This window comes from Nanorana parkeri, unplaced genomic scaffold, assembly GCF_000935625.1.
Source record: "Nanorana parkeri isolate BGI_ZX_2015 unplaced genomic scaffold, ASM93562v1 scaffold306, whole genome shotgun sequence".
Taxonomy (NCBI): domain Eukaryota; kingdom Metazoa; phylum Chordata; class Amphibia; order Anura; family Dicroglossidae; genus Nanorana; species Nanorana parkeri.
In genome coordinates, this window is record NW_017306574.1 from 916,302 (window position 1) to 925,785 (window position 9,484).

Sequence of the window (9,484 nt, forward strand, 5' to 3'; positions counted from 1 at the left end):
TATTTTAAATGAGAGTGACAGAATATCAACCAAAAATCCAGAAAACACACATGATACAAATGTTATAAATTGAGTTGCAGTTCAGTGAGTAAAATAAGTATTTGATCACTTACCAACCAACCATAATTCTGGCTCCTCCCACAGACTGGCTATGTGGTACACAGATGAGTCCTGTCACTTTAAGAAGGAGCTCCTAACGCCAACTCGTTATGTATGTAAAAGACACCTGTCCACAGAATCTCTTTCTTCCATTCAAACCTCACCACCATGGGCAAAACCAAAGAACTGTCAGAGGACGTTAGGGACAAGATTGTAGACCTGCACAAGGCTGGAATGGGCTACAAGACTATCAGCAAGAAGCTTGGTGAGAAGGGAAACTGTTGGAGCGATTATTCGCAAATGGAAGGAATACAAAATAACCATCAATCGCCCTCGGTCTGGAGCCCCATGGAAGATTTCACCTCATGGGGTAAGGATGATCATGATAAAAGTGAGGGATCAGACCAGAACTACATGGGAGGAACTTGTGAATAATCTCAAGACAGTTGGGACCACAGTCACCAAACAAACCATTGGTAACACAATACACCGCCATGGATTGAGATCCTGCAGCGCCTGCAAGGTCCGCCTCCTCAAGAAGGCACACATAAAGGCCCATCTGAAGTTCGCCAGTGAATATCTAAATGATTCAGAGGAGGATTGGGAGGAAGTGCTGCGGTCAGATGAGACCAAAATAGAGCTCTTTGGCATTAACTCGACTCGCCGGGTTTGGAGGAAGAAAAATGCTGACTATGACACTAAGAACACCATCCCTACAGTCCATCATGGAGGTGGAAACATTATGCTTTGTTGCTAAAGGTACAGGCTGACTTTGCCGCATTGAGGGGGTCAATGGACGGGGCCATGTATTGTAAAATCTTGGATTAGAGCCTCCTTCCCTCAGCCAGAACAGTGAAGATGGGTTGTGGATGGGTCATTCAGCATGACAATGACCCAAAATATAGCACCAAGGCAACAAAGCAGTGGCTCAAGAAGAAGCACATTAAGGTCATGGAGTGGCCTAGCCAGTCTCCAGACCTTAATCCTATAGAACATTTATGGAGGGAGCCGAAACTTCGAGTTGCCAAGCGACAGCCAAGGAACCTTAAACAAGGGTTTCTCCACCAAGTACTAAGTCATGTTTTGTTTGGGGATAAAATACTTCTTTTACTCACTAAACTGCAACTCCATTTATAACATTTGTATCATGTGTTTTTTCTGGATTTTTGGTTGATATTCTGTCTCTATCATTTAAAATACACCTCTGATATAGGGCTTAGTGTTTATATTCATTCCAGGAATCTGTAATTATGTAACAATTAAAATGTGATTATAATAACTTCAGTACATCCCATTGTGTAAACCTCCTCTCCCTTTCCTCCCAGGACACACAAGAGTTTGAGCCGTATGCCATCTACACCCAGAAGGAAAACGTTCTGTATTGCGAGACGCAGATGGTGACACGGCTAAATAACCATCCGAAATGATGATAATGGGAACCAAATTGTAAATATTAGAATTGTAGATAATAATAAAATATTCTTCTTCATCTTAAAACGTGCTTCTTTTTTTAATTAAGATTACAATCTCACGTTTAGTTTACTTATTTGTATTGAGATTGTAGTTCATCACAGGAGTGATCTGGGAGCGGTGACTACTTCACAGCACAGAACACACACAGGCACCTTGTGTATCACTCGGATCTACAGCCGAGTGATACACAAATAAGATACATTCTTGTTAATAGTTCAGGTACTTGAATGCGTTTTTAAGATTTAACTCCTGAGTTTAGTGTCACTTTAAAAAAAAACTATAACCCAACTGTTATAATAGAAAATGATACTTTGTTGGGTTTCCTTACCAGTCAGAACGTATCATCCCACAGTACCACGTCATAAGTTTCTGAAAATAAAGTCTATCCTCCAGTTTATTTCCTTTGTGTCATTTAAAGTTATGACACAGGAAATTGTCTGGTGGTGAGAAGACCTAAAAAAGAAAGATAGTTCCTGCAGCATCACATCCTTATCTCTATGGAGCAGAATGTAGACAATTTCTGATGTGACGGGAGTTCAGCTGACGTTCACGATGACCAACACTTGCTGGGAGCTGCTCAGAGTGAAGAACTGAAAAACGCAATATGAAATTTCAGCAGAAAATACAATTTCTTCTCCTGCTAATGCTTCTTGTTGGCCTTCACAAGGTTAGATCAGGTAAGCAGGTTTCGCTTTCTGCAATGAGACTGAAAATTCCTTTGAACCACAGCAATATATAGTAAGTCGCTGCTACAGCCATGAACGCTAAACAAGGTTTTCGGTTTAAAAAAAAAATGTTGGTTATACTTTTAAATTGTATTTTTTTCCCCACTGTATTTTATTATTATTATTATTATTATTATCATCATCTTTTCATATCTTCTTTTAGCCTTATTTAATCTCTCTTTTCTAGTAGTTATATGCTGTGTTCTCTAATTCAGTATAATAGTGATCTTTCTTACATTCACCATAATTTAAATCTTCATAGCTGCATGTTTGCTTTTTTACCATTACAAAAGAGTACATCTGAAGCTGATATAGATACATAGGGCACATACACTGTATGGCAAAAAGTTCATAGACACCTGAACAGCTCGCTTGTATGTACTTAATGGACATCTTGTTCCAAAACCATGGACATTAAAGTGACACTAAACTGAGGAGTTAAATCTTACAAATACATTCAAATACCTTAACTATTAACAGAAATGTATCTTATTTGTGTATCACTCGGCTGTAGATCCTCCAATCATCTCTGAATGTCGGCACCAATTCAGAGATGATTCAGAGATGATTGGAGGATAAACAGCCGAGTGATATACAAATAAGATACATTGGTGTTAATAGTTAAGGTACTTGAATGCATTTTTAGGATTTAACTCCTGAGTTTAGTGTCTCTTTAATGGACATCTTGTTCCAAAACCATGGACATTAGTTTGTAGTTTCCACTCACCTGTGTTTGAAGATACAACAGCCACCACCCCTCTGGAACGGCTTTCCAGAAAATGTAGTAGTGTGTCTGTGGAAATTTGTACCCCTTCGGCTTAAAGACCATTTGTGAGGTCAGGTTCTGATGTTGGACAAGAATATGGTTGGCTAGGGTTGAGGTCAAGTCACTCCAGTTCCTCCAAACCAAACCCATTGTACCGTGTCTTTATGGAGCTGACTTTGTGCACACGGCCACAGCCATACAGGAACAAAAAAGGGCCATCCACAAACTCTTACCACAAAGTTAGAAGTGCACAATCATCTAAAATGCTTTTCTACATTGTCACATTAACAGTTCCCTTCACTGAAACACCAGAAGTCAATAATTTGCAGGGGTGTCCACGTACCTTTTGCCATACGATAGGTGTGACGGTCAGGTGCCCACAAACCTTTAGCCATGTAGTGCACACTGATACTGTTTACATTTGCTTGGAATTTTGTCTTCACTTTTTGTTTGTTTGTGAGTAAAAAATGTAACTTTTACCCCAAAAAATTAGAGCTTAATGGGATCATGTGAGAAATGATTTCATTAAGGAAGATCAGGACTTACTAAGGACTAATAAGGTGTAAAAGGATAACGATTTCTGTTACAAAATAAAAAGGAAGAGTGAAGTTGCTTTAACTGTTATTAGGCGCAGATCAGAGGACGCTCCAATAATCAGAACATAAAATAATTACAATTATGGGAAAATAATGTTGTTTTTTCTTATCAATAAATCCTGTAACAAAGTTTGGAGCAAATCTTGGAAATTGTGCGGGATAGAGCAGCCATGTTAAGGGAGAAAGCTTTGGGCATGTCCAGGGTACTTTGATTGCTGGCTTGCCTTTAAAGATTCCAGCTCCAGAGCTGTCACCCTAAATCTGGCTTTACCGCCTATTGTGGTGCCTTCTGTTTCAATGTCAACTTTTTGTAGTCTAAAATAGCAGAGTTGAAACAAAGTTGCACATTACTCACAGTTTGGATTGTTTTTTGTACTGTATGTGCAGCAGGCCAATATTAGTTGTCCCCATTGGAGTGCCTTCTTACATTAGTTGCCTCCATCAGAGTCCCCTCTTACATTAATTAAGAAAGTAGGGGGGGGCACTCTGATGGTAACTCCAATGTAAAGGGAACTCTGATGGGGAAAGTCAATGGGGACTAAGTATTAGTTGCATCCATTGGAGTGCCCCCTATTAGTCGCTCCCTATCTGTCAGACGTCCCAGGGAGCTAGTAGTGAGATGAGGAACCCACTGGCAATAAGCAGCTGACAGTCCAGAAACGCGGTACAAGTTTAGGGATAATCCAAGAGGGGTAGTCAATGTCCAATCCGGGTCGAGGCAGGCAGCGAAGGTTCAAAGGCGGAAGACGGTCCAAGGGTCGGTAATCGGGAAGGATACACAGGGGCAACGGCAATAGGAGGATCAGCAGGGAGGCTAGGTGTTCACCATAAGGTGGAATAACTCAGCAATAAGCCAGAGCTCAGGCCAGGTTTTTATAGCCAGGGGAGGTAGGACCACCCCCTGGTCACCGAGGCAACCAGGAGGCCTCCCTCCCCGGGAACCAATGGCAGGCGAGGAAGATGAAAGGTGTGTACTGGGAACCTCCCCCAGCAAGGCTCACACCTGATAGCCAGATGATGCAAGAACGCTATGCTCCCGGGGATGCGCGAGCAGCCTGCGTACTGCGCATGCGCCCACGCCGCATGACCCGCGCATGCGCACCTGCACCTCGGGCACCAGGTGTTCTACCGAGCTGAAGGGGAACCCGTGCCCTGCGCCGTGCCCGTGGTCCCTGAGTAGAGGTAACATCCCCTGCTTCCTGACACTATCAGAATTTGTATTAATTTACGGATGTGTGTGTGTGCCTAAGCACCTTCACAGTAATGTGTTGGCCCTTAACAACAGTCCTGGTTTCTCATGTGGCCCCTTGAGAAAATGAATTGCCCACCCCTGGACTAGTAGATTTAGATGGACCTTACATAAGTAACTATTAAATTGAAGCCCAACTCCAGATGACACTTTTTAAGTAGTGTGGCAGTGCGTGGCAATGCCACGGTGTATGCTGGCAACACAATCACACAGGACTCTGAGCCAGAGGGGCTGAGAGGTTCCAGAATGCAAATAGTTCTGCAGGGAAGAAGCTGGCCTTTCAGTTTCTTCCAGTTTTTCCGGATTGTAGCTGGGATTTGGATCTCTGGAGATTTCTAAGAGTTCAGGGTGGGATGAAATCTCCAGTCCTGGGGTCAGGTGTTGCCGGTGATCAGGTGGCTGAGAGCAGCCTCATTAATAGTCCAGACCAGAGCTCAGACCAGAGTTGGTGTGGTGTGGGCTGCAGGCACGTGAGGGCTCCTGCTGGGAAGAGGGACAGGTTGTGTCCTGGAGTCAGGCGGACTCCACCGAGAAGCCAGAGTAGAGCCAGCAGGCTGTGTGTGTTTGCTGGAGGCACCTGGGAATCAGCCAAGGAGGCTTAGTGAGCCTGGGACTCACATGGGATATGTGGAAGAGTCACATGCAGTATATGTGACCATGCTGAGTTGGTGAGACATTGTTATACAGATATGTAAGCAGACTACATGCTGTTTTGCTGACGAAAAGCTTCTGTTCTGGAAGCAATAAAAGACTGTTCTGTTTTATGCTTGCGTGGCTTCAAGACTGGTCTTTGAGCGCTCACCATTTGTGCTAAACTCCCCAAACATCACAGTAGTTAAAAACATTTTTCTTCACATTAGGATAAAACTTTGAACTATGTGAATAAAACTTTATGACCGTGTAACTATGTGAATAAAAGCTGACCATTGTAAGGACCCCTGTCAGTGGTAAATGGTTTGTCTCAACTCTCTAATGTCACTTTGGCTGGACAGCTTGGCCTGTTTGAGGAAGTTGACAAATAACAGAATTACTGGCTGGATCACCAGATAATAAAACTATGTTACGAGGCGACATAACAGCTGCCTTGATGCCTGTGACAGGCTGCATCATATATGTCATTTCTGATTTCCCCCATAGTTCCACTTAACCTTTTACTCTAACTTCAAAGAAAACGTCAAACCCACTTACTACATCCTCCCCACACTCTCAAAATAACATACCCATACCATAAATAACAAATAAGATACAAATGTGGATAAATAAAGTACAAAAAACACATGATATGCCCGGAAAGAAAAAGCAGTGTCTTCAATAAAAGGAATACAAGTCTCTGCAGAGAATATATTACAAATAGGGTTGCCACCTGTCCAGGATTCACCCGGACAGTCCGGGTTTTGAATGCTGTGTTCGGGTTTCATGGCAGCAGAAACCCGGACACAAGATGTCAGGCAGACAGGGGCAACCAAAATTAAGATAGGGGCTACTGGCCCCCCACTAAAAATAGTCTCTACTGTGATAATATAGAAAATGAACTGTGCCAATAAGCAAGCTAACAGCTACAAGGCACTGGAATGTACACCCACTGTGAGTGTGTATACGTGAAAAATGAATAACTAAATGTGCCGATCTAAGTCGGCACATTTAGTTATTCAGTCTCTACTGTGATATTTACATATGAATGGGCGGCACTTTTCTACATATCAACAATTCACGACTCATTCTCCCACAAAAATGGCCATGCGTCGCTGGAGTGTTCGGGTTTCGCTTGAAGAAAAGGTGGCAACCCTAATTACAAAGTATCTTCTTCATATCCTATTGGTGTCTATTGATCCTCAGAAACACCTCCTTGTGAAATCACACCAAAAGCAGTGCCGTGCCCCGGACCTGTGCCTCACCTGGGATAAAAGAAATACATTCAATACATGAAACGGTAATGGTATCGCACTTTTGTTTTATTAAAGGAGAACTATGGGGTCAGTGTTTTTCCCCATAGTTCTCCTTAGGGTAACGGGAGGACACAAACTAGCGTCCTCCTGTCACCCTAGGCTCAGTATATAGTGAGCTGCAGCTCACGGTATACTAAGACGCCGCAGCCGGAGCAGATCCCGACATCGATGTCGAGATCCGCCCAGCCGTGTGAGTGACAGCTGGCTCTGACTATCTAGAGGCAGAGCCAGCTGTACCCGCCCCCTCCCCCGTCCGTTCCGCCAGTCAGCGCTGGTGGATTGGAGCGGGGAGGGGGGAATCCAGCCCCTCCCCTGTCACGGCAGAGAGCCGTGACAGGATCGAGAGGTGAGCGAACCCGGTATGTGTTCGCTCACCTCCCGATCTACTGAGCCGACCTGTGACGGTCTCACTGTCACAGGTCGGCTAGAACTATGAGGTGAGGGGAAATCACTAATCTCATAGTTCTTCTTTAATGTTTTAACATTTCCCGAGTGGAGGAGAAAGATTTGAGGGAATTTAAACCAATGACGCTGAAGATTTATCACACCAAACCTGAAAACATAGTAAGGTCATTTATTTCCAAAAGCATTAAAATAAGACAAAGATACCTTGTAATATGTGGTATGGATATTTTTTTTTTAGATCCATAGACACCGGTAGGATATAAAGAAGATAATAATAATAATGTAACATATTCTCTGAAGAAACTTTATTGCCTCCATTGAAAAGAATTTGCTTTTCTTCTGGTCGTAACATATGGTTTTTGGACTTTATTTATGCACATTCATTATCTTACCTCTAATTTATGGTATGGATATGTTTGTTTTTTAAAAGATCAATAGACACCAAAATGATATAAAGAAGATACTTTGTAATATATTCCCTGAAGAACCTTGTATTCCTTTCATTGGAAAGACTGCAGATTTTTTGTCAGGTCACAGCATATGTTTTTTGGACTATTCACATTTGTATCTTATTTTTATTTATGGAATGGATATGTCATTTTGAGAGTGTGGAGAGGATTAGGAAGTGCACTTAAAGTTCTCTTCTATGCAGGGGCGCCCCGAGGCTGGATACGGGATGACACCCCACTATGACAACATCGCGCGTGCGCAGTCATCTTATTGATATCTGCCGGCGGCCATCTTGGGGATGGACGCCGGCAGAGAGAGGAAGGAACAGTCACTTGTCGGGATAAGGTATGCCGCTGGGTCCCCTCCTCTCTCCTGAAACTGTTGGGGTCTATGACCGAGTGCCTGACCTTTCAAAGGGGGCGACACCAAAATGACTGTCAGTCATTTTGGTGTCACGCCTCCAATGGTGACACCCGGGTGCGGGCCGCACCCTCAGCACCCTCCTTGTGACGCCACTGCTTCAATGCAGTGAAGAATTTATAATAAAGTTTACTTTGACATGTTTCCTCTATGAAGAGGAACTCCAGCTGTAATAAAATTAACCCTTGCAGTTGGGCTTCCTCTACACTGCAGGGGCTAACTGCTCGTTTTGGTCTAGGAGCCAGAATACAGAAGATAGACACACCTGATCCTCGGCCCTGTGGTGGTGAGCGCTCACCTCTATCCCCCTTGTCTCTGGCTGTGGTATAATCCCTCCGCATCCTCACGTCTAATGCAAGTAAATAGACCTTGCATAGATGTGATGGTATCAGCAGGATTTCGAACACCGGAGCCCAGGGGGAAAAGAGGCTGTGGGACCGGTCTAGCAGCCAGGCAGGGCCAAGAATCAGGTGAGTATATTTTCTTTTATTGGGGCCCATAGACAAAAATGATCAGTTAACCCTTTATATCCTACTGAATCAGAAACACCCCCTTGTGACATCACACCAGAAAGCCGTGCCGTGCCCTACACCTGTGCTCATGGATTTGCTACCCCGAGATAAAAGAAATAAACTACATGGAATGGTTGTAATGGTGTCGCACTATGTGCGGCTTTTGATTGTTTTTACATTGCCTGAGTAGAGGAGAAAGATTTGATGCGAATGAAACCAGTGACACTGAGGATTTATCAAACCAAGCATTTTTGACCTGCAAACATAGTAGAGTCATTCATCTACCAAAGACATGCTGATAGGTTAGTTAGCTCCTCTCTAAAATAAAAATAAAACAAATAAAACAATTGGCCCTGTATGTATGTATGTGAGATAGGGACCTTAGATTGTAAGCCCCTTGAGGGTAGGGACTGATGTGAATGTGCTGCTATGTAAAGTGCTGCATAAATTGTTGGCGCTATATAAATACCTGTAATAAATAATCTCTGAATACCATTAGAATAAAACCAAGATACCCTCTATAGATATGATGACGTCTCCAGGGTTTAGACCACCAAAGCCCTGGGGGAGAAGAGGCTGCAGGGATCAGTCTAGCAACCTTGAGGGATTAAAGGAGAACTATGGGGTAAGTGTTTTTCCCCATAGTTCACCTAAGGGTCACAGGAGGACATAAACTAGCCTCCTTCGTGACCCAAAGTTCAGTATATCGCGAGCTACAGCTCGCGGTATACTGAGACCGCCGCAGCCGGGACCGATCCCGACATTACTGTCGAGATCCACAAAGCTGCGTGAGTGACAGCTGGCTCTGCCTATCTAGAGGCAGAGCCAGCTGTACCCGCCCCC